The 27,378-nt window shown below is 41.0% G+C and overlaps 1 protein-coding gene across 2 annotated transcripts in view; it reads right to left on the bottom strand.

Moving 5' to 3' along the window:
• UBE2R2 (ubiquitin conjugating enzyme E2 R2) overlaps window positions 1-27,378 on the bottom strand; it is a 57,804-nt gene that overhangs the window by 15,914 nt on the left and 14,512 nt on the right. The gene's annotated exons all lie outside the window — the stretch shown is intronic.

Raw genomic sequence — 27,378 nt, 5'->3', positions numbered from 1 at the left:
ACCCTTCCCTTAACACTGCTCAACCTGCCAAGAAAGTCCCACCACCAGTCTAGCGTAGGATCTCCAGAGAAGCATCTCCTGGCCCCTGCACCACAGTCAGGCTCACATGCGACTGAGAATGCAAGAAGAGATCCCCAAAACAAGATGCACATGGTGACAGCAGAATCCCAGGCCACTCCCTTCCACTTCAGTATCTAACCACACCACTTGGACATGGGCTGCTGACCTTATTCAATAGGACAAGGTATGGGAAGTTTTATTCCCAGAAACAGAAGCAGGTAACCAAACAAATTGGATTACTGAGCCGTTAAGTACCTGGCTACAGTTCTACTTCCAGATCAGCATATGCCTTTGCCTTGCAACCCAAATTTTGTGGGACCAGAGTGCCAGGTAGCCAAGAAAAGAAGGTTTTCTGTTCACCTTTATGAAACAAATTCAGCAGCTCACATGGCTTTACGTTCTGTGCACGCCTGCTCACTGACAGTATGTGGGCGTGTTACAGCAGAGTCCTCACCCTGCAGTCATTTGCCATAGCATGCTCACCACCAAAAGATTTATGATCCGCTTAAACAATCCTAGCCCATGTTTTAAGGTCAGTTACACAAATGGCACTGCTCCAAGAAGAGCAAGTGAATGTCTCTTGTCACCATACCACCTCAGAAGACAGTGCCTGCTGCAGCAAGGAAATGCCTGGCTCTACAACATGCCACCCTGCAGTGGGAGCAGAGCTGAGATTGACCCAGGGGAGAGCAGATTCACTTCAGCTCAAGGGCTTGCATCATGTAGCTGCGGACTCCTCTGGACCACCAGGGTTTTCCCAAGAAAGCCCATGAGAGTTTCATGAGATCAAAAACATAAAACAGCCCAAAGACCGAGATTAAAAATGCAAAAGATAACAAAACTCAGAGTTGAGTAACTACCAGATTTTTTGGCAGAACCTATGTGTCTTCTACACAGGTACAGTTTCTAGGTGACCAAAAAAAGCATACTGCCAGTAGTGTACCAGCATTACCATCTTTATATCCCACACATGTGGTCAAGGAACTGAGGGTGCAGGTCTCATTCCTCTCAGTAAAAGTCCTCTGCTCTTGAATTGTCTAACCCTGAGGGTCTCGCCTCAAGAAGACCACTGCAAAGGCTGAGCCTGGAGGACTAGTTATGGTCTCTGTATGTGATGCAGACTCATGCAGAAGCTGTAGATCCTGGCAGACTGTTTTAAACCTCTAAATCCTGTTTCACAGCCACAACTTTAATAGAAAAAGCCTATCTGCCTGTCTGCAGTTAACAATCATTACAAAATTAAATAAAGCTGATGTTTTGCCATGAAGGATGCCTCTTGAGCTCTGGCACCAGAAAACGCAAGTGGATAGACATGAGAGAAATCTTTTTTTCTCATGTGGAGGCAGCTGAGACCCAAACTTTCCTGTAACCAGTCACATATTTAGAGAAATCAGAAACACATTACTTCTTGATAAGCCATTTCTAACTAGCCTGTTTAGCACATTGAGATGCTGTACTGGAGCATAAAGCAAGTGAAGCTTCTCTACAAACCCAATTTCAGAGCCAAAAGCCACTGAACTAGGAAACCCCGCATTACAGGCAGGGATTTTTTCAAAACAAACAAAAGCATCACTTTCAGGTCCCTATGTTGAGATCATCCAGAATTTGAAAAGTGAAACCAAATGCTTTTCCAGGGCATTACAAACAGGTCCCAGAGAATTACTCTGCATTTCTTCTGTAAGAGAAATCATGGAAAATTACATAAACCCACTCTGCTCTCACTGAATGCTATTTGAGTTTCTGAGTGGGTTAAGCAAGCCAAGAATTTCCAAAACAAGCTGCAAGACTGCTTGCAAAGACGCAGCAACAGCCACAATTATAGGTCTCCCCCCCATCCCCACTAAAAGCCCAATTCTAAACACGTTAAGAGACAAAAAGACTGAATTGGCTAATAAACTTATTTTTTAACTAGAGCTCACATAAAGGCTTCCTCCCTACAATTTCACTGATGTTCAGTCAAACTAGCTATCTGAGCTTATTTCTGGTAAGTTCGGCCAGGCTGCTAGGTACTGGAGAGTGGCAGAGTTTTAGGGCAGCTTGTTGCTAGCTCAGTTACAGCCCAACTAACTTAGGAGAACTAAGATGCAGCTCAGTCCCCTACCTACAAGTACCCAACTATTACTGCATTCACCATGTGCTTGACTCCTCTAGCTGAGCTTAAACTGAACAGAGATATCCTGCTTCAGGGTCCTGATTTTAGCTGCCTGCCTGCCATGCCTCTTCAACATCACTGAACATACTCAATAGCTAGGAAGGTGGAGACCACAGTCATCAACCCATATCCCTCCTTCCCCAATTTTTAACTAGTCATACTTACAGGCTCTAGAAAAAGAATAAACTCCTCTGGTGTTACATTGAATAGACCAGCCTGGCAAAAGATTCAGCCCTTTACAGGCATTTACAGCTACCGCACAAGAACTTCAACCTCTAAGTTACACCACGACACATATTTTAAGAATATTGTTACCACACAGTCACTTTGTTGCCTGTTTTACTGCCTTGCTCCTGTGCATCATTAGTGACTGCACTTCAGGTTTGTTATTTTTCTTCCATCTCTTGATAAGGCAAAGCCACAGCAAAATCTATGCATGCCAGTTATTTGACTGAAAATATAAACCTAATGTTTCTACCAACCACTGAGTTAAGTCCTGATTCAGTCGCTATGAACAATTAGTACAGTGACTTTGTTTCTAGAGATCTTGCCATATACTTGACTTGACACTTACATATTAGTATCATCTCCCTCTCAGTAGGGAGCACTAATGCAGGCAGGACTCCCTCCTAGCTTCAGCTGTATAGAAATTCAGTGTTTATTCCAGCCTAGCTGCACATGACACTTTTGTAGTCTGACAAGGATCTCTTCTACTCCTCCCAAACTGACAAAACCTAGATCTCTCATTTTTTAGGCAGCAAGGGTAGGAATGGTGAATCCATCCTATCTGCCTACTGCAGAAAGGCCATGGATGGGAAGAGCACACATTTCCTGAAAAGCTACCATCTGATACGGGGAAATCGGGAACACCAGCAGCTTTCACAGTGGCCAACAGAAACTGCGACTGCTTAGTGTTTCTGGAAGTGCCAGTTAAAGATAATTTTTATTTTAAAACATCACAAGCTTAATGCAAGCCCTATGAGAATGCAGCATCAGTGAAAATGAGCATCATGTATTTAAGATCAGATATAAAGGAAGCATTTGAGTTTAACTATTTTGTGCTTCTTTTTTTTGTTATTATCTGTTACAGCCCACAGACAAGCTCCTACTGACTCCATGTGCAGGTATGTCCTGGTTTCAGCTGGGAGAGAGTTAATTTTCTTTTTAATAGCTGGTATAGTGTTACATTTGGGGTTTAGTATGAGAAGAATGTTGATAACACACTGACATTTTCAGTTGTTGCTAAGTAGTGTTTAGACTAAGTTAAGGATTCTTCAGCTTCTCATGCCCAGCCAGCAAGAAGGCTGGAGGGGCACAAGAAGTTGGGAGGGGACACAGCCAGGGCAGCTGACCCAGACTGGTCAGAGGGCATTCAGCATTAAAGTTAGCCACATTGCATTAACTATTTGACAAGGTAAAAATGAATGTAGGACCAACACTGCTATTTCAGCTCCAGATATTATGACTTAGGACATAAGTAATTTTTTGTGGCAGGGCTAGGCACTAGCCTGGTATTTTAGGCCCAGTTCTGGCTTTGCTTCCTAGCAGCACTGTATCAATGTTTATTGACATCTGTTGTGTTCCTGGAGAACTAGGACCACATCTCTGATCCAAGTTAGAAGATGAGTGACCAGGTCAATTAAGTCTTGTGAGTCCTGAAAACTCCCTTGCTGCTACAATGGCCATATGAACATTAACAGCAGCAAACCCCTTATATTCTCTATTACCTACACTGTTTCACAAGGAATTTAAATCACAAAGACCTGAATGTGAAGAATGAACCAGATCTCATAAAAAGGACATGCAGCTTCTAAACAAGAAAGAAAATAGAGCCACAAGTCAGTAGGGCAAAGATGAATCAAGAAGTGAGGTTCAGTTACACAATCAGAGACTGGTTTGACAGGCAGGAGCCCATTCTTGTTTCACACTACATCGTATCTTGTATACACTTCCTAATTTAGTTATCTAGGGCATTACTAAAAGCTGTCATTTCCAATTGAAACTGCTCTGGTATAAAGTAGGTTTCCTTTTACCAAAACTTCTTTTAAGAGTAAATTGTTATTCACTATTTATCTGTTTGTGTATGTTCATAAAGCTGGGACTGGATATGATGGTCAAAGTTACTATTACACCTTTAAAGAAAGGGCTTTCACACGCCTATTAGTATTTTACTCCTTAGAGCTGAAATCGGGACTAACAATAGACATGAAACCATAGTTGAGCTGAATGATACAGGGAGAATTCACTACAGCCCCGTAAAGCTGGTCTAGATCCAAGCTCCTGTGATCTCATACATTTACACTCCTGCTGCCTGGGCCATCTCCCAAGGGATCTGAGTAAATAAAACTGCTCTGAACAATGAAGTTAGAAGAAGCAGTACCTGGAAGCCAAACCGTTTTCTTCTAACATTACTCAAAAGAAACCAAAGGATTTTTTTTTTTTAATATTGTCTTCTTTTGGTAACCTAAGAAGTTCAGTGTGGAGATTCTAGCCTTCATAACAGTAACTGCTCACAGCAGCTGCTACTCATCTCAAGACTAAGTTAGCCTGTACAAGTCAGCCGTGTTTAGGATCTCAAGCAGTTCAGCAGTTAGAGAAGATATTTATTTCCTGAAGTTGGTTGTACTGCAGGGACAGTCCATGGTATTGCCCAGTTAATTGTGCCATTCAGTCTGAACCATGCACCAACCACTTTGGCTCTGGCTTGAAACACTCATTGTCCATGCTCTTGAGCCAGGGAGCTCCCAGCTTCAGACAAGGCAGCTGTTAACGCTCTTGTGTGCGGAGCTTGCTGGGGACAGTATGGAAGCCAAATGAGAAGTTTCCCTTGGCCAGAGGCCACCTGCACACACCTGAAGCTGTTGCCCTCCCCAGTCACACAACCAAGCATGGTCCCACCAGCACAGGGCCAGATGCCCATCTCCAGCTGTGCACAGGTCAGTCCTGCAGTGCCCATGGTTTGATAGAGAGGTTTTTCCTGCCTCGGCTCTATGTCCCAGGCTGATAATGGCAAAGCAAGAGCATTTCCAGACAGGGCTAGCTTCTGAACTCCTTAGTATAAACCCCTAAGACACAGCTGTGTCACTTTGACAATTTTTTCCCAAAACTGAAGGTCAGTGCCCTCAAAGCTCAGGTAAAGGAGCAGATTACAGGAGCACTCATCTACATTAATTATGCTAACAACTGCCAGGTTCACTTCCATTACTCTTATTGTCAGTTTGACTTTACATGATGCTACAGACAACACCATCATTACAACAACTGCAGAAGATGTAGCATCTAGCAAGAGATACCGAGTTGGAAATGGTGGCATCCTGAGCCATCCAAGTACTCCTATAACCTTCCCATTTTCACTCCATTTTTGCATTTGTCTGCCACCTCGTCACAGAAAAGGCAACTACCAGCATGTATATAAGACCTAACACCAAACAGAACCACTTGGTCCTGCCCATAGGGCAAACTGCTGGCCCAACAGCTTTACTGAGCTTTGACAACAGAAGCCAAGCACTAAAGCAATTTCAGATTCCCACACAAGAAAGCTGACATCATACTGAGGTTTCTGTATTTTCCCAGGAATTCCCATGCTGAAATATTATTAGATTCTGCCCCCAATACAACCTTCACTCCAGAATCAGGCCTGATTTTGAGAAAAAGAAATTAAGATTGAATATATTGGAGATTGTGACAGGCAAGACGTGAGGAAACTTCTGCCATCACTGAAGGCCTCATGCTGAGATTGTGCTCTTGGGTCTGACACCTTCTGGTTGGTTGCTCGCAGACTGTACATGCCTTGTATGACTTGAAATCAGGCTCATTGGGTGTGTGTTATGCAGAGGCTAGTCTGTGTGACTCTTTTCTGGGCAGAAACAGATGACTCAGTTCTTATTTATATCTCTACAAATACACTGACTTCCCCCTTTGAACAAAATAGGAAGAATAACTCCCAATGTGTGAAACTTAAGTCTCCCTGTAGTGTCTCATACTTACTGAAGGAGCCAAAGATGGTGATACTGCACCTAAAGTTTACTCCAAATCATACATCTCCTCTTATGTCTCTGCTTTAGAGGAGAAGCTGGCACTTGAAATAGCCCTACTACAGGTATAACTGAGGATGCTGGTACCTGAACCGGTAAAGCTCTAACATGAGTGTAGCTGTTCTAGAAATAGTTTGTGTCTTCAGAAAAAGCAGTTTTCCATCTCTTTCTAGTTGTAAAAACAATAGAGTTTTGCTGGAGCAGCGGCAGGAATATTTGAGGCTGCTTATTCAAGGTATCATGCTACACTACTGGCATCTCTGGCATTATGTGTGGAAGTCCTCCAGTGAAGTCTGTACAGGGTTGACACTCTGGGCATCTCCCTCCACTGTCAGGGTCCAGAAGATTGTCTTTTTTATTAAGAACTGCATTAGCCTACAACATCTTCAGCATCCTGTTCAATCTCAAATTTTGAACTTTTATGACCTAGGTGAGTAATGTACTTCAAGATGAAGCAGATGTACACATAGGCATATCTATGGAATGGTTGAGCACGAGATGTTATGATGTACTTCAGACTTATCCTGGTCAATTCTATAGTTTAGTTTGCTTAAATTCAAGTAATCACAACCAAAGTGTATCCCAGTTTAGCAGCATTTTGCATCAGTCTTGACAGAGTTTCTATAAACTCACCTATTCATTCCCCCATTTGCATACTCACCAAAACACAGCAGATTGCTTTACTGTTTGGTGAAGCAAGCCATACCATTTACATCTGCTGAGTGAAGAGATGTCCAGACTAGCTCAATATATGAACAACCTTTCCTTCAGCCTGATTTAACTATTTGTAGACAATTCTTTAAACAAGCACCATTCACAAGTCAGTGAATAACTAACTGCCTTGATTCTCTTCATATGCAAGCCAGGCTGGATGCAAGAGGAAAGATCTCCTCAAGGGACAGCCAGTCACATGTTCTGCTAAAAACACAGGGCAGGTCTTCGTGCAGTCACCTCTTTCATAAGCAGCAAGTGGAAAGGAATATTTATAGCATTGTAAGTGTAAACCATAGTACTGTGCTGCAGTGTTACACAACTTTGCCTTTCTCAGCGCAGCAGGCAGCAGTTCTGACGAGACTTCTCAAGTTGGCATACCAGCCTTCATTTAAACAAGGGATATGTTTCTAGAAACTGAATGGCAGCACCTAGGAATTGCAGTCAAAATCTTGTCTATGCCGGCTGCCACACAGAAGCCACCTAAGCACTTATGCAGCCCTTCTACTTATTTTTAAGCCACTGCATTACTGATCATAAACACTCCTGTTTGGATGTGGTTACAGGCAGTAAATCTAGGCAGATATGGGTAACACTTACTCAGCAGTAGTAAGAAAGTCTGCTGGGCTGTACCACTTGCAACCAAAGAGCTAAATACAGCAGCACCATCTCCTAGTGTGGAGACACAATCAGCATTGTATTAGTCTAGATTTATAATCTTATACTGATAAAACTGTATTATGCATAAACCCAGTGTATAACCCATCTGCAAAGTGTCTATAATCCTGTATGAGCCGGTGAGGTCTGATACACCTATATGCAAGCTGCCTCCCTGCCCAGCATCCTCCAATTCACTGCAGGAACCAGCACTAATGTCAGAAGGTATTTGCTAGGGAGAAGCCTACATTCAAGGCAGAAAAGCATATTTTCACACTTTTGCATAATGATGCACTGTCAGTTCCATTATCATAGGCTGCTTCAAACAGATCAAGTTTAAAGTTTAAGCTAAAATAAGTGCATTAGCTGATACATACCCATCCTTGCTCCTAACGCTATTGTTTCTACAGTAACAGGTTTTGGGTGGTTTTTGCTAGTGAGGAGCCAAATTCAAGAGGCATTCAGCATTCTATCATTCTCTAACTCTTTTCACCCCTGCCTTGTGCTTTAGATGATTTGGAGCTCATACTATTACAGTGTAGCTTTACTCATGAGCAGCAATGACTTGGTTGCCCATAAACTGCACTGCAAGGGATGAGAATTAAAGATGAATCCTAGCTCAGATCTAGTTTTTCAAAACAAGACAACCACCCCAAATTCCACAATATTATTGAATTGCTAAAGTCTTATTTTTAATTTTTGGCCTACTAAGGAAAGGGAGCCCAGTTCAAATGATATGTTTAATTCATTTAATGACTTCAAAACACAGACACCCACCTTAAGTAAAAAATTAAAACACAGAAGCAGATAAATGAGGCCTGCAGAATATTAAGCTGCAACTTCTCACACTACAAAGTACTCTTGCCTGGGATAGGGGGTAAAAGCATCAGCTGCCAGCCCTACTCTGCCAGAGTACAGCTTATGCAAATTTATGTGTTAACAGCTGCATTACACCAGGCAGAAGACTAGCTTTTACACCAAACATCTGCTTAAAAAAAAAAGCAGATCAGACAGCACTGCTGCTGTAGTCACAAGGACAAGATATTCAACTGTTTTGGCCTTTACTGGCTCCAAAACACTACTGATGTTTAAATCACATCTCGAGTTGCCTTGTATTAAGTACCATACAGACCTATGCTCCCAACGTGGTCCTAAGGAAATAGCTACTGAAGAACATGTCCCTTCACATTCAGTCCTCACCTCCTGCAGATCATCAGCAAGTCACCTCCCTGCTATAACAACCATGTTCCATTTAAAAAGCTAATTACACATGGCTAGATGAGAACCATCTACAAAATGGTTGTTATTGATCATCATTAATACATGGATGCTTAAAAAGACACCTTTCAGGTCAGATAGATATACAAGAAAAAGTACAAAACTTAAGTGAAAGCTAGCATTGATATTTCTACCTATGTTCCAACTAGTTGCCATGTCAATGACTAATATGACATCTAGATAAAGCCAGAATCCCAGTTTGCTGAAATATCTCCTGAAAGAGCCAGCAAAAGGGTACAAAGCAGGTTGATTCATCTGCAGTGCGGCATAGATATTTAAGGGACCCTTTATACTTCTGATAAAAGCAGAACCGGTGCAATCGAGGTAAGCTTGGTACATGAACAAACATCCTTGAAATTCAAGCTTGTATCTAATTAATTGTAACCATTTATGTTAAGTTTGAAGGCATACAGGGTAAGAGTAGCAGTCAGGAAGAACCACTTCAGAATACCACAGGTCAAGAGGATTTCAAGGTCAAGACAGAAATTTAATGAGACAGACGTAAGACGAGCATACAGGCAAGGAATCTGATCATTTGGACAAAAAGCTGGACCTTGAAGGAAAGTCAAAGTAAGTTTGTACAATTGTGCAACTAAAAGCAACCCTTAAATAGCTCCAACACCATGCAGTATTGCCTACCAGTACCAAGAAAGGAACTAGGGAGAAATTAAATTCTTCCTTTATTTAAGCATGTCATAAATATTATTCTTGATTTGAAGTGGCATATCTGACTTAAGTTTAGAAAAACTTTGTTTGTGTGACAGGGAAGTGATCACCCATAAGTGGCACACCAGCAAAGAGAAGACAAGATCTATGGAATATTGACAGTCTGCCTTTAGTGAGAACTGGAGTGTGGATGAAGAAAAGCCTCCAAGCACGACAGTGGGGAAAAAAACAGAGCAGTCTACATTGAGCAACAAGTTAAACTGCAGTAGCAGACTGACAGTAAGAGCTCTTGCAAGAGGTGCTGCATCTATGGCTATGGATATTTGTAGGAACAGGTGATACCTCGAGGAAAAAAAAAAAGTAGAGAACTCCAAGACAGAGCAAGTCTTCTACTGTGAGACATCACTTTCTACTTAGACCCTTCTGGTGATTTTTGGATAACTTATTTTTCAGCTTCACCCTTCCTTTTTAAGGTCTTGAAGTTTAAGAACACTAGCTGAATGCTAGGGAAACAGATAATAAATAACAGCCTTCCAATAGGTCCTCATGTGAATGCCAGTAGCCACATAGCACCTTCTTATTTCGAAGCCTCCACAGAAACAAGTTATGTTGCTTTCCTGCAAAGACTCATCTAAAAGCTCCTCCACTTTCTAAATAATAGGATCATCACATGTAAGTCTCTGTGACTAGAGATCACTGATGCTTAATCTACAAAAATGCATGCTGTGTCTCCAATAGCTCCAGTATAGTGCTCCAGTATGCTGCCACACTCAAAAATTGCAGCATCCACATGGTCAGTTTGGGAACTGGATTATCTCTTACTCTATAGAGAGAAAAATGATACCCACACCTCTGCAAAAAAACCTAAGACATGAGCACAGGACTTGCTTGCTTGTACATGGAATAAGCTGAGGCTACCAAAACCCAGGAATGGCAAAGAACAGAAAATTCATCCATATTTGTGTGCTAGCCACAATCCCATAATTATATTCTTTCCTCTCTTACAAGATTAATTCCAGACAACTTGGTCTTAATGTTGTTAGGCTATTTGATCACAGCCTGTATCTCAGACACATTGCACCTGATGCAAGATGCCTACACCCTATCAAATTACAATGCAGTAATAATCAGTTTGCAGCAAAAGTTGACAGTGTTTTGAGAATACAAGTGTAAGTGCAGCCCTGCCATGGGAAACCTACCCCAGACATACATGGAAGTGTCTGAACCCTAAAATAATCTGTATTGGTAATTATAGCCTCATCTATGCTGGGATAAAATATGTTGATGTTAAAAGCAAATTCACCCACACTCATCATTACAAGTATTTTCATGCTTGTTTCTTCCAGTTACTAGCAAGCAACACAAGCTTCTAGTCAACATTGCTTTGAAGTTCATCAGGAGTTAATGATGAGTAGCTATTTCAAATTGATGATTCAGGTTCAACCATACCATCAAGGGAATGACTGATTATTTTGATTTTAAAAAATTCATTGCTTGTAAAGAGGTGTTACACTGACAGATTCAGACATCTGCATGCTCCTTAAAGCATGAGCTGCTTCCTGACACAAACGTATCCAAAGCATGACTTGGAGGAGCCTCTAGTGGTGATAAAGTAGATATGATTATGAATTAACAGATGCTTAAGTATAAGCGAACAGCCTTGTGGTACTCACGCTAACCTATAGATGCATTACTCCCAGTCAGGTTACCAGTGATCAGCATGTGAAAGATACACACACACACTTGGTATCAAGTAGGATGATTTAAATAGTGCTCTACCTACAATTTTTACATTACCTTGAATCAATAAAGAGAACAAGACAGCTTGCTTCTTGTCCTCTTCAGCTTGCAGTTAACATTTAGTACATAAACTGGATAAAGAATTCTGAAAGTTTCCTAGAACAGGGAACAGTGTCTGTGCCTGAGTTTTGCACCAAGTTATAATGACACAGGTAGATCACTATTTTTAAATAAATTGTGTCTATGCACACAGAAGGTAAGGATGTTTAAGATTTGCACTGCAGAAACACATCCTTTGAGCAACTTTACACAGACATTAGAGCAGTATCTTCCATAGGTACCAAGACTAGAGAATGTTTTGCTGCTGGAAAAGGGCTTTTCCAGTGCATGAACTGTGTTTGGCAGAATCAACTGGAAGCAGTTCTGTTTGCACTCCATTTGGCAAGCCTGACAGCAGGTATCATTAACTATGCAGTTTCTCTAGTCTTGCAACCTGTTGCAGCCACACTGATGTGGCACAAAAACTGGAAAGCTAGTTTCACTCTTTCAGTAAGCCCTGAAACATTACACTTTTTGATAAGCATTAATACTGATGTAACTCTTTCTTTAGCCTAGCACAAAAGAAAACCCACATTTGGTGATTCGCCTGTATCCACTCACATACCATTTAGGTTCCAGTAAGTGACCTTAAAGAACTGGAGGACTTAAAGGCTCATCTGGCATCAGGTACTAAAAAAAAAACAGCCAGTTTGTCATTAGTTAAAAGGTTCAGACACTGAAAAAGTTAATGCTGTTCCAGCACTTTGCAACAATTGCAGACTAGACACTGTCAAAGTACTTCAGAGATTTTATTAGATGAAAGATTTGTCTGGCAACTACAGGTGTCTCTCCTCCTTATAAGTCCATCTGATACACAGAGTAAAATTTCCCCAAAATCAAATCATTAACAGGATTGGTGTTGAATTTTTTTTTTTTCAAATACCAGTGTCACAGTTTAATCCCAGCCAGCAACTAAGCACCACGCAGCCGCTCACTCACTCCTCCCCACCCAGTGGGATAGAGGAGAGAATCACACACAAAAAAAGAGTAAAACTCATGGGTTGAGAGAAAGACAGTTTAATAGGACAGAAAGGAAAAATAATATTAACAGCAACAACAACAACAAAAGAATTGGAATATACAAAACAAGCGATGCACAATGCAATTGCTCACCACTTGAGGACTGATGCTCAGTCAGTCTCTGAGCAGTGATCTGCCCCCACCCCTACCCCACCCCAACTCCCCCCAGTTTATAAACTGGGCATGACATCATATGGCATGGAATATTCCTTTGGCTAGTTTGGGTCAGCTCTCATTGCTGTGTCCCCTCCCAACATCCTGTGCCTCTCCAGCCTTCTTGCTGGCTGGGTATGAAAGCTGAACAGTCCTTGACTTAGGATAAACATTACTTAGCAACAACTGAAAACATCAGTGTGTTATCAACATTGTTCTCATCCTAAATCCAAAACATAACACTGTACCAGCTGCTAGAAAGAAAATTAACTCTACCCCAGTCAAAACTAGGACAACTACTGAAAGTTATACAGCTGTTTGCAAACTAATTTAAAAGCTATCTACACATGAACAGTACATTTAAAGTAATTGCCACTTGTCAGGGTTTGCTTTAGGAGACCTAGATATAATGAAATAAAAAGTATAGCCCTCAAGGCATTCTCTGCCTAGTGAATAATATTTAAAAAGCTAAGCACGATCACATATTAAAGTTATGTATGTAATAAACCGTACTCCTGTGTCAGATCTCTGGATGAAAATTATACGGCAAATGGACTGGAAGTCAAATAACATTTCTTTCCCCCCTATGTAGTCTAAAAAGCTATACTTTTACCTGGTTACAGTTATATTCCTGCATGGAATTAATTTCCTGGAAAAAACAAACAAACAAAAAACCCAACAGAGTTCACCAGATGCTACTGTAAAGCAAGCATGCAACGACATATATTTAAGAGCTCTGTATCTGTTGGCAGATTTTGGGGGAGATCACAGTATTGACTGGGATGGGAGAACACTGCAAGGTGACATACAGAAGTCAACTCTCTTCTTCTAGCTGCTTTATTCTGTGTTTCTCTGTGTTTCTGTACAGAGGCAGCTACATGCTGGAAATTTTAGTCTAAGAAAAGCCTTATGCTGTATGTATATTTTCAGTTTCAAAAGTCTCTAGCAATACAAGGGGCAATAATGGAACATAACAGCTCACAAAAACCATCTCAGGTTATGCACCCCGTCACATTGCAGAGAGGTTCAAGTAACACATGGAGGAAGTACTTGCACTACAAGGGTGGTGGCATGGGGGACAACTGCAGGAACTGCCTCCAAGCACTCTCCCTGAAAAAAACCCCACAGTGTTCCCTTTGTTCCCATTCTTGGGGATTCAGCATTATTCCCTAGAACCACTGCTCAGTTCCTCCTATCCCACCTTGTCCCAGTTTACATAAGCCCCTAAGGAAAAGCATTTTCAACCAAGCAAAATGGTATCTCTCAGAGACTGTAACCTTCACTGGCGCTGAAGGCAGTCTGGGAAGTCGAGTATCAGATCCAGGAGCCGTCCCTGCTGCACCACAAAGGTTATGCATTTCACAGATCAGTACACTTTGCCTCCATATCCCTCCAACCCTGAACTGGCCCTGTGAAACACAGATTATGCTCCTCTTTGGAAGAGCCTTACCAATGCCTATGAAGTACACCAAGGCAGGATTCTGGGCTATCAGCGCAAAATACACTTACATGCTCACAGGGAGAAAGGATCAACAATCGGTGACCTTGGCCTTGCCACCACACATCATCTGCATCAGGCACACAAACAGCTCAACCAAGCAGCACAACTATCTCTAAAGGCCTCTGAGTATCTGACCCTTAAAACTACTCCTGCCTGCTCAGCATTACACTGATTTGTATCCGATGTTGTTTGTTCTAGTGCAATACAGAATATTCTGCAGATGTCCAAAACTCCTCAGCCTTTAACTGTCCCACTGAAAGCAGAAGTTTATACCATGCTACTTGAAGCTTAAGGCCAACAAGCTTGCTTTTTTTAATGCCAAACACTTCAAACTCAACAATGTTAGACTTTAAATGACAAAGTGGTTCAACGAAATGGCAGCTTCTTTTCCTATGCACCAAACCCATGGACAAGGAATAGCAAGGCTAGCATTCGTTTTAACGGTCACATAAGCACTACCACCTTGAACTTGTTAATTTTAAAGAAAATACTCACATTGCTCTTAAACAGACAAATTTATTTAAGTACAAAGATAAAACTGTAATCCCCTGCCTTTTTTAAAAAAAAAACTTTAGTGCACCTGAATACACCCTGATACAACGCTTATATTTTAATATGAGCATCTCCTTACTACAAGGATGCTTTGCAGTAACAAAGGAGCTCTCCTCCCCTGCATGGCAATAGCTAAGCAATCATACAAATTTAAGAGAATCCCTTGTAACTCCCACTTTGCACCCACCTGTTAGTACAGTCTTGAATACCTACTCTAGTAGGACTGCCTTCAAAGCTTTTTAGAAAACTTAATTATCACCTTTGGCATCAATTAGGTCAGCAGAAAGTGGTGCTTTCTGAAATCTGTTGGGGAGCAAGACAGCAAACTTATCACTGTCATGTGAATTCAGGAGGGGAAATCAAAGCCATTACTATCCCAGGAAGTAGCAGAATCCACATATAGCATCTACAATATCAATTATATATGGTTTTGTTTCAAGTCAGGTTTAGAATCAGAGGAAGTGAAAAAACGTTTCTCAACAAGGATTTCCCTCTCCCAAACAGACTGCCTTCAGCTACAGATTTCTTGATGCTTAGTCTCCTCATCTCTTGGCCACACTGCTGCTGAAGAACTTCAAAGTGTACTAACTTTAGTCCATTATCAATAGCACCAACATTAAATATATGCATTCAAACCAACTGCCAGGTTTTAGCAGTAGGGTAAGGATCTGTCTCTCAAAGAGTCTGCAATTCAAGACACTCAATACAGTTCCAAATTAACATGCTATGCTTTGAAGTTTGGAAAAGTCATCCCTCCACCCCCCAATTACCACCACAAATGGCAAGAGATTTCCTATAAATTCCTGTTACAGGAAGTATGCAAGTTTTGTTCTGAAAGCTCCTGTTCAGTATTCATTATGTGAAAAGAGAACCTCCAAGCATTTTTCAGGGGACTTTTTCATATTCCCAACACTTTTTAAGTGCTCAGGCCAAAGCTTGCTAATTTTCAGCATCAGTGTTAAAGAAAGACAGCATACAACCCATCTGGGTAAAAAAAAAAGTATCAGAATGCTTGATGAGTTATCTCCTGTGCCTCATTTTAAGACATACTGTATACAGCATTATCAGCAATCCTTAACCTTCCTAACAGGATACTTGGGAGTTACACAAGTAGATGACCTGCATCTACCACAGAAAGCAGAGCAAATGATAAAGATGCCTGCCTTTGACTGCATCACCAGCCTTCAACTTCACATGCTACAAAATAAATTACATCATATTGATTTTGTTAATCCTTTCCAAATAATGTACACTTCAAACAAACCTCCGATGTAAGTTGATTAGACAACACTGACAACCTAGGCAATTGAGTCCAAGAGCAAAAGGGGAACAACATCTAATCCATTCGTGGCTTCTGCTCTGGTATCCCAGGAAACCAGCTGCAGCTGCTTGGTTCAAGTTGTGTACTATGGCAAAAATGTCCGCAATCCAGCTCTAATAACCAGCATTTCCACAACTGCTAAGTAGTGTTTGTAAAGCAGAGCAGCAGCTCCTCTATAGAATCTGCAGCATGAACTGCACATGCAGAAGAATGGTATGTCTGGGGAGTCAAGGAACAGAAATGTTTGAGCTAGGTCAGACACTTACTACATTAGATTTGCAGAGACATCAGTATAAAACCTAGGTTGCTTGCACAGAGTAGCATAATGAAGGGAGCTTGTGATGATGCCAGGGTATCACAAGCTAAATGGTCACTCAGCTACCTTCCTTGGAACTGCTCCCTGCAACCCCTTGGTCATCTAACTGAAGAAAACTTCCTTAACTTCATTAACACATTTAGCCCTTCCCCAAAATGTAGGCAAAAAGCATCAGCTGGAAAGTTGTCCACCTGGTAGTATTTAGTTTGTAATTTCAGTGTCCTAACAGCCCTGGTCTCTCCTCCAACTGAAGTATTATGTCATTAGCTTCTAGAATAAGTCTAAACAGCCTAGAATAGTCTAAAAATCCAAATTTATTTCAGGTACTATGTGTGCCATTTTAGTCTGCCACTTCAGAGTCTTGAAGCATTTATCTGTATGTACAGGAAAGATACAAAGACAACACCAAACTGACTACCCACACTCCAGAAGTCAGCATTTAGACTCCTGGATTCTTCTCAGAGAATGCTTTGAGAAAGCCATATTTAGCCCAATATTATTTTTCAATGTGCTACACAGCTGAAGTGGTACCCACCAAACTGTTATAATGCAAAATAAAAAAGGCTGTGGGGGAAATAAGATTTACAAGGTTAACTGAAAAATTCAGTGAATTACCTTCCTGCTAACATGAAAGATGAGGAGTACTAAGCTGCACTGTGGTATTCTCAATCAAAATGTTCTGCAGAGACTCCAGGTGAGCCTCCGGTGTCCATCTCTGGGGGACAGGCTGCCACTCTACACATTACTTTCAGCATTTCCATCTGCACATGCTGCTAATTGTTTGCACAAATGCCTATATTCATTTACCAGGGATGATCAAACCATATTTAAAGCCTTTCTTTTGTTGCTCTGTTCCTCCCCATCAAAATACACAATGGAAGTTCGGCTTCATTAAGTTTTTTTATTAAAACCTACCAGGCAGTATCAGGAACAAAACAGTGGACAGAGCAGACATAAGCAATTGTGATTTAGTGCATAAATCAGTATTGGGAAGGACAACAAATTAAAATATGACAGTTTGATTCAAATATCAACTGTTTGGAAGTAACCTCATATTAGTGCCAAAACCAGATCTGGAGATTCTCTCAGGCTGATTTTCCATGCAGTCAGCTTCACTGTGCTGTAGCATGAAGAGCCTGTCAACAGCAAGGAAGCATTTTAAAATAACAGAAAATGTTACAGTCAACTCATTAAAGCAGTGAGGAAGCTCAAGGGGTACTGGGTGGTGAGCACAGGTGGGAACTAGTTTTAAAAGATTAAAGATGCAGCCTGGGCTTCTCAGTTGAGGCAAGATTTCAATTCCAAGAAGGTATTGCAAAGAGGAAGCAGCACCCTTACAAACTTCATTGTTACAGTTGTCCGGGAGAAATGATGGTAGAGAGTCTCTACACTGCTATCTGATAAATTTCTATTGAACTAAGTTCAAAATATCTCCAGAAACCTGAACTTGCATCTGTATTCTTCCCATTATGAAGATGCCCTCCTTCACCAGCTATGTTTGAAGAACATCAGGTATCTTCTCAGTATCAAGCTTGCTCACTACCAGCATGCCTTCTCTCCACCGCTACAGCCATTTGAAGTAGCAGCTATTATGAAGCTCATGTGTATAGTTCTGCTTGTGCACAAATGGCTGCAGTGTACCAACTGCTAAGGGAAAAGGCAAAGCACTGGAAGCTCAATGGCAAAACAGTCCTAGAGCTTGTTTAGATTTATAGCCTTTAAAAAAAGTGAGGACTAGCAGGTACTGTAAGAGCAGCTAACCAGTTAGAGATTGAGCAGGACGGCTCAGGGTCCCCATTGAGCACCACAGTGAATGTGTTGTCACATTAGGATACAAGCGGCAATCAGAATTACTACATCAAACAGATTATTAAGAACCAGATGAATAACGACAGCGTCATTGTCACTGACATTTGAACCCCCCAAAACTAAAAGTGGAGGAACTGTTGTTTCCTACTACTTACACTCAAGTATGGGTCTGATAAATCCACAGTATTATAGCTTAAGAAATACCTTAGCATCCAAACACTATAAGCCCTGAGCAAGAAGTAAAGAACAAACCAGCACAAATCACAGCATAGGTTGGTCCTCCTCCCATCCTTCCTGGCACCATAGCTGGCACCACCATTTGTACAGCCAGGTAACAAACTAGCCATCAAGTCCCTCATTTTTAACTTAAATGGTTTATTTTGGAAGAAGTGACCACTTAGACCTTTATTTCTGGAGTTGAAGTGTGAACAGTTTAGGCAGGACACACTCAGAGCAAGCAGCCACTTGGTTTTTTCAACAAGTGTGTGATTGCATACACAGGAAAAAAAATCCCAACCAGGAGCCTTTGGCTACTACTGAAATTCTGCACAAATGCCTGTTACCTTTCCTAATAGAAAACTCATGACAAGACAATTTTGTATACAGCCAATTGTGGTTTTAAGTGTTAATTATCTGTTGATGATTTGAAAACTGCATACATGCATGCATACATACACTCTATCAATACTTTTCTACTCTGGGAAGAAAAAAAAATATAGCCAGGGTTTTCCTTCCTTTTCCATCCTAATACCCAAGCAATATCTCGGCAGCTGTAGCGCAGGGGGATGGAAGCAGAGAATAATAATCTAAGCAAATTAAATTAGTGACCTACTTGCTTGTTTAGTGATAAAGATAGCCAAGCCAGCAATTTCTGACCAGACTTAGTGATCACCTGATTTACAATGTAGATTTTAAAATTATGGCTTCAGCAGCACATGTAACTCTACAGAGCATGTCATTAACATTCCATGTTTAACTTTTTGGGAGAGTGAAAGAAGAAAGCGCTCACCAGAAGCCAGTTCTTACACAGCCTCGTTACAGCAGAAAAATCACTTGTCACCACCCTTCAGAGTATGCTGGGCTTTCAAGAGAGCTCTTATTTACTTATATTACCATACCACAAGCTGTACAATAACCATCATTTTTGCAGCTCATTAGTAGCTGCAAATCCCTTATTGCATTTGTAAGCTGGTTTAACTTTGCAGGTTTGAGAGCACCTAGCAAGTCACAGCCTCATCGTACTGAGCATTACACAAGCAGTAACACATCTCGCCCTTAAAATACACCAACAGAACTGACCACCTCCTGCAAAAGGAGTCAAGTTTCAAAATACACTCCTTTATTCTCATTATGCAGAGATTAGCCTCATTTGAGTACCAGATTGTTTGCTGCTCAAGTGACTCGGCAATATTTTCAGTTAGCCTCTTCCCAACAGGGCATCATTCAATGTAAGTATCAACATACAAAAGCAGAGAAAGAAGCAGCAGATGCTGAAACTAACACTGGACCACTAGCTACAAAGTCAGTTCTAGATGCTTTAAAAAAAAAACAAAACACCAAAACCAACCAACCAAAAACCTTCGAGTTAATTTGGGCTTTGTAGGAAAAAATACTTCCTCCTGCTGGCAAGAATGTTCTCACACTAGAAACAAATATACAGGCAGCTTTGCTACAGATCCAGTATATTTTGTGGCTTCAAAGTATTTCAAAACAAGTATCTGGAAGACATCTATGTAATTAACTATTGTTTAGTGTTGCTCTGCAAAGTAATGTCATCTTTTCAGTATAGAAAGCCTGCAGAGATACAAAGGTTGAACACAGTGGCTGTTTACAGCCCATATTAACAGCAAGTGGGACAGCATTTCAGGCTCAACAGTCCTGATGTTCCTCAGAGGGAAAAATCAAGGAGTTGGATGCTGGGGAAGTGACCTCAGGAATATCCAAGCAATGTCATATGCAGCACAAGCTCCTCCATGTTTGCCGCAATTATGCCCAACCTTTCAGGGTGCTATGTCTGTGGACACCAGATTTCATATTTCACATAGGGCCATTTTACTAGCTGCAGCCATCAGGATTAAAATGCTGTCATTCTCCTATCAGCAGAAAAAAAAATCCTCAGCAAATCCAAAGCAGGGTAACCCATACTGTGCACTAAGCCATATGTGCAGAGTTCGTGTTCATTGTACAATCACTTCTGCACTAGGCATTGCAGCCTGTATCATAGGGGGTTTTTATGCTTCTGCTCTAATCTCCAAAATAAACATACAAGGCAGCATATCTAATTATAGCTAAGGTAACACATAGCTCATTTGCTTTTTTACTGTGTGTGAGTAGTTAGCTTTTAAACACAGCTAGTGCAATATCAGATTAATGATCATGGAAGTCTGCATCACTAGTTCATTATCCTTACAGTTCAGTAGTTTAACACAAAAAGCCACAACAGCAAGATTTTTAATTTGCAAATTAAACACTGACTGATCTGACATTCTTGTACATGTTATCATAGGACATTAAAGTTGCTTCCAATGTGAAATGTCATCTTTAAAATCACAGCTTCATCCAAGGGAAAACTGACTACAGCAAACTAATGAGAAAATATCACTGGAAAAACTTAAGAATATGCAAAAAAAGTCAGCCAATGACAAAGTGTTTATAAGGATGAATTTTCAAATCATCTTCCTGTTACACTGAAAGATTTTCTCCCATAAATACACAACTAGGCACTAAGCACAGAACAGGAACTGGTTCAGGCTACCTCCTTTACCCCATATGTAACAGAATTATCCTCCAAAAAAGATAAGAACATAAGTTTAAACAGGGAAAAAAAAGGATCCTGCACTCTCTAGAAGAGAATAATTAATAGCTGCTTACAAGTAGCTTATTTGATTTTCTGGACACTGCTAGAACAGGAGTGACACAATAAGCATAGCATGGGTGAGCATGACAAGTCTGGAGCTTGCGAAGTGCACCTCAGGAGCCAGTGCTGACTAGGGACCCACCCTGGGAAACATCAGGTCCAAACTCAGGATTCTGTGTTATGTTCTTTCTCAGTAGTGTTTGGTGACCTGCCCAACAGAAGTGACAAAGGAAATGCCTTGACTTGTCCTGAACACTGAACTCTGGGAATTTACCACTGTACTCAAGGTTACACACAGGTATGTGTATGAGGCTGACTCAGAGCCTGAAATCCTGCACATGACCACTTTTACCACACACTTCATTCAGGTGATTGTCCTATTTTCCTCAAAAAAAAGCTAAATTGGGACACCTTATTCAGTCACCTGGCACTGGGGCATTTGGCCCAAAGGCACTTTAACTTGCATCCTCCACCTTCTGGGTGTATGCCCTACCCTAAAGGGCATTAAGCACAGCTCTCTTCAGATTTCTCCTTGGCATCAGGCCACTGCCCAGACAGGAATGCAAAAGCCCAAGCCAGAAAACAAAAGGACCCTGCCTGCTCAGAGCACAGAGCTTGGAAAAAGCTGTCAAGATTATAAATATTTCACACTGGAAAGTAAGTTGATAAACAGGAGCAATCCCCTCCTTCCAGCTGAGCACCTTAAGCTACAGAGGCACATTCCCTCCCTGCTGGCTGGGTTTTGGCTCTACCCCACTAGGCAGCCAAAAGCCCAGAAGGCAAAAGTTTCAACGAGGGGAAGGAAGGATTCCTCCGTATAAACTCACAGCCTGATGACTATGTTACTCCAAAAAAACCCAGAAGGCATGGGCTTAGTCCCTCCAAGGTGAAGGGGGAACTGAACACATCTCCAAGCAATAAGCCAAGGCTGACCAGTTCTTTTGGCTGAGAGCCACAAATTAAATTTCTTCCATAAGCCAAAGCCCCGAGGAGGGCTCAGATGTCCCCAGATAAGAGATGGCCAAACCAAGTCCCACTACAAAGCTGGGCACTTAAGTGGGGTGGCCCTTCATATCACTCTTCTGTACTGAAGTTGTTGACACTTCAGGCACCTCTGCACAATTTTAGTTCTCTACCCTACTTACCACAGATTGCTCTAAAACTGTGATAGAGTTACAAGGCAAGATCATATGGGATAAAAATATTGCAACAAAAACATAGCTGGGATTATTTAAGAAACCTGTATTGTTCCTTAACTTGAATTAGAACTTTGACCTTGAACAACTAAACTTGCCTAGAACAAATGCATATGAGAAAGGAAGAACAACGAATCAAACTCAAAGTGAAGGCCTCTCCAGTATCCCAGCAAAACTAAACCACGTCCAGATCAGACATTCAAAATGTCTGAACACCACCTACCATTCTCCGTTTATCATAGCCACGTGCAAGAAGAGCATGGTTAAACTGAAAGTAGCAGAATGGGATACAGCAGTGCAACCCACAAATTTGCACAAGAGACACAGGTGCTTTGTTTTCTTTGTGAATGTGAAGCTTCCAACAAAATACTCCACACTTTGGGAAGGAGGCTATCAAGTCATCTTAAAAGCCTGCCATGTCAAGTGGGAACACAACACAGGAGCTTTGAAGACAAACTTAAGAAAAGATCCAAGCTCAGGGCTGGCAGTCAGGCTGATGGGAGTATCTGTCTGAACCAGTTCCGATTCACTGTTCAGCTGTGGAAATATTACCAACATAAAAGCATAACAGGTCAGCACAAAAAATTGATCAAGAATTAAGCAAGACACAAACCACCTGTATTTTGCTAATTATTGCTAAGCAACATTAAGGCCAACAGTTTAGCAGAATTCAAAAGGGATTAGGCATTGTATGGGTAATAAGAACATCCACAATTACATTAGCTAGGATAAAACAGTTTATAAAAGGATTAAAGGAATACCAAGCCTTTTGGCATGCATCAGCCACTATATCATAGATAAATTGTTCTTTCTGATTGTTTTGCTTAGTGTAGAGCAGCAGAAAGCATGCCCATTGTTCTAGCAACTGTTAGCTAAATCACACCAAGGATCAGCCTACAAAAACCAAAATCAACATAGATTTCACTTGCTGAGGTTTAAGCTTCTCTAGTGAGCTTGTTCAACTGTATATTACATTTATCTTGGAATAAAAGTGACTCAGGCCAGATTTACCTGATTTATATTCACAAATGCTTGCAACACAATAAACTACAATTGAGACATTTAAGTCACAGAAGTTGATGAGACTCATCCTCAAAGCCAGATCATCACAACAGAACACCCCAACCATGACAGTGAAACACCTAAGCAAGCAATTCTGTTAATTTCAGTAACCAGCTACTACCTGAAGCTAGAGAAAAAACCCTAAAGGTCTCTAGCAACAGGCTTGCTTTGTCCTGTCCTAAACCAGATCAACTAGAGAATCGCGATCCTTCTCCATTCAGAAGAAGGTTCGTTACTATTGGTAGGACTACTCACTCATTTTAGAAGAGTTTAACCACTCTGACCTCATACCTTGGATTCCAAGCTTTTGGCCCAGTGCAAGTCTGATAGAATTAAAGATGTGCAGAAACCAAATATTTTTAGCAGTCTGCCTTCCTTGCATGTACAAGAGCAGCGTAATTTGCCATTAGCCCCATGAAGTGGCAGAGGGATTCAGACAAAGGAGCTATAATTACCAAGTCATCTCCAGCTGAAGTGTCAGCTACCATATGCTCTCTGCAGAAAACCCAGACTACTCATGTGCCTAGTTTATGAAGCTCCCTATATCAAGCTTCATTTTGACAAGAGCGTGGTTTTGATTGCACCAGGCCTTTTTGGAACTTATAGCTGTTAAATTAGTAAAGTAGACAGATAAAAAAGAACAGCAGATCCAAACAGCAGAGCAATCTGCTGTAAGTACAGAATTCAAAGAGTTTATATCAGGTGATCCAGGTTTCATCCCATATTCCCTCACTTTTTAAATTAAATATTCTTTGCCTATGATAGAAAATACTTGGAAAATGTACCACTACTTCCAAAGGTGATTTGTGGACCTTCATCTGTTGACCAGTGTCATGAAGTTTCAGAAGCCTTAAGAAGTCTAAAGTCCTGTATCCGAGATTAGCACTTTCAGCGTAAGAACACCTTGAAGGGTCAGAGGGAGATGTGAGAGAGGTTAAATGTTATAAGCCAGAAAGCAGGAAAAACCTAAATAGGTATTTTTGCCATTGTGCCTTCAGCAAAATCTACTCACAAATAAAAAAAAACTTACCAACAGTATCTGCATTACACCATGGACTGCAATTTTTTTACTTTAACATTTCAGTTCTGCAGAAGCTGATGTCACTCGCCAACTTCCCTCTAATCTGGCAAGGCTTCAGAAGTCCAATCAACTATTAATTGTTAACACTAGTTTACACTGCTAGTGGAGAGAGTTAAAAGAGGTTTTGCACATGCTAAAAAATGTGGCTAAGCAGAAATAGCTGGTCAAATGATCAAAGCTTTGAATGAAATAACCAGAGTGCCAAACTGGATCTGCATCACAGAAACATCAAATCTGCCTACTACCCTAACCACTGCCAGTACAGCCAGGTAGCTTTTAAACATGAAAGTTAAAAAAGTGCATATATTGTGACTGTTCCTGTATCTGTAGGGTAGGATTTTTCCTAGAAAAAAAAGGAAAAAATTTGATAGGAAATTGATCCTACCACCAGCTTTCACCACTTACTGCCCTTTGCAGCAAGAAGTGGCTTATGAGTTTTCCACCTCAAGGTGAAAGAAGCTTTTGACTATGACTTTTCACAAGTTACTACACAAAGAGAAGCTCAGAAGCCAGCTATTAGATGAGAGGCAGAAAGCATACACTTAGTCTTCTGTAACTTCTCCGAGCACCTGGTGTTCTGCTTACGATTCAGTGCCTGTAGAAATACCTGTCATAGCTGGCAGTTACAAATATGCTTGTGGCAGCAGGAAACAATTGGCTCAAACTCCACTTGTTTTATTCAGTCAGACTTTCTCTGAGGTTTGCTTTTTGTGCCAATGTGAAAGAATTAAGTGCTCCATAAGGAAAGTAAAAGATTAAAACTTAGCAGTTTTACCTACAGAACCACAAAACAGCATGTGCAATCACAATTAGCAAAACACACATGATAAGATGTCTCAATTTCTCACCACAACAAGCACCGCAAGGACCAAAACCAACTCCTCCCACAGTTGCAGCCTCTGCAATTTAGCTCTGACATGGAATACAATTCTCATACTTACATCTGCTTGCATGCAGGGTTTATTTTGCACTGGGTTTTGCTGCAATATTTGTATGACTACACCAACAGTGAGGCTGCAAAATGAAGCACTCCAGTAGTACCTGAATTCACACCGCATTCATTCAGCCGCTTTTCTGCAAATTAATATACCCTGAGAGGTCAGTGTTTTTTCCCCAAGGATCTTGCTTCAAGCAGCAAGAGGGCAGCCAGACACACTGTCACTACTGGAGATGAACCATCAGGGTTACATCACTCAAGAATCCCACCACTGAAAACAGCAATTTTCTATTGCAGTCAAATCAATTCCCTTTATAAACTTCAAGCTCATTGCTCCTGGTTCTTCTATCAACCCGTCGCCATTTCTCAATCTTAACATTTGCTAGCTATTTTCCTAGAGATATTTAAGTGACTGCAGTTGCTAAGACAACGGCTTCATCAACACCAGCACCTCAGCTCATCTATCTTGGGCTTCCCTTCCATTCACCATGACTTCTAGGAAATCAGCTGCCAGAAACAGTAATTGTGAAATCTGGCTTTTTCTTTTTTTTTTTAAACTCTAGTAGCCTTTGAGATCTTCTGTCCTAAGAATCTCAAGTTCCTTTCATAGGAACAGATTTGTTTTAATTATATCCTGAGAAGTGAGGTTTCGTGTAAAGCTGGAAGAAGTCTGATAGTTTAAATTCCAAGGCACTGAGGCAATGAAGGGGAAGATGCGATCACAGAGGTATACATCCAAACCAGGTTTACGCATGCCTATGCTGTCGCTTTCAATAACTCACTGAAGTCTTCTTCTATTTTGTTTTCTGTTACCAAGAAAAGCAGAGTGTGACTCAGTACTTCTTACAATACTTAAACTCAGCTAGGCCTTGAAATGCACACCCATATACATGTCTTTTTAAAAAGACACCACAGAACTTCACAAAGAAATTACTAAATGGATAATCCCCATAGCTATATGCATGTTTTAACTAAGTGAGGTTTAAGCTGTCAGACTCTCCCACCACGGCAGCCACAAAATCTGGTGGCCAATTCAGCTGAGGTCTGCAAGCAGCTAAGTTCTCAGAAGATATAATACAGTTTCTAGGAGTTTCACAACAGTAAAAGTAGGAAAGTAAGACCCTGCATAGCACTTCCCCTCCCCTAATCCATCTATGTTAGACCCAAAAAAGAAGGCATCACAACTTCAAACACAACAAGAGCTTTGATCAGAATTTACATCATATAAAATATGGGATAAACCAACACAAACAGTTAAGCCAGGTTTGATTAAGCTCTACCACCAACAAAGCTGACAGCATCTTTGTACCACCGCCATTTGAAGCCATAAGAGAGCAGCTTCCCAAGTTTGTCTCCATGGCCCTCACTACTGTGACTTACAGATTTACAGCTGCAACTGTACTAGCTTTGCATTAGCGCGGATACTGGTAGCGGTCTAACCATGGCAACGTGGGATTAAGCACGGTCTGCAAAACCAACTCGTAAGCTAGGTCAATTCACAACTGGTGTTAAATATCATGCTGTAGCTACCAGACCACTACTGTGCTTGAGACAGGTCAAATGTGCCATTGCTGCAATGCACACACATTTAAACACTGTAAAACACTACAAAATTATCTCAATGGTTTAGTACTGCGAACCTTGGTGCTTTGCCATGGTTGACAGTGTCATTGGAGAAAAGCCCCAAGTATTCCTTTCACTGTACCTATTAATACAAGGCTAACAAAACTAGAGCAGGAAAAGACTTTATATTCTGCCTGAAACTCAAACTCTACATGGCAATGACATTAAGCTGTGACCAAACAATTTTTTAGCAAATAAGTGTTATACAACAGCATTTATAAATGCATTTATAATTAAAGCAAAAAAGCGTCTGCAGTTAAAAAACATCAGCTTTCTTTATAAAAGGAAAGGTACCTGCAGGTCAGTTGTGCTGTAGTTTTCTATTTAAAGTGCTTGCTAAGTGTAGAATTTGGCTTTCTGCCCACGTGTTTTAAGCTCAGTGTTGTGGCATAGCCTGGGTAATTGCACTTTGGGTGACAAGCACAACAGAACTCAGAGGCATGTCAGAAATACACTTTAAACCTCGTCTTAACTTACTAGAACCAATCTTGCCCTTCGAAAGTGCTGGCTCCATGAAGCACCATGCCAGGCTGTTTCCCTGGCCATGCTATGG

The sequence above is a fragment of the Buteo buteo genome, chromosome Z, assembly GCF_964188355.1.
Source record: "Buteo buteo chromosome Z, bButBut1.hap1.1, whole genome shotgun sequence".
Classification (NCBI taxonomy): domain Eukaryota; kingdom Metazoa; phylum Chordata; class Aves; order Accipitriformes; family Accipitridae; genus Buteo; species Buteo buteo.
The sequence above is the reverse complement of the archived record's forward strand: the minus strand, read 5'-3'. Positions and strand labels throughout refer to the sequence as shown.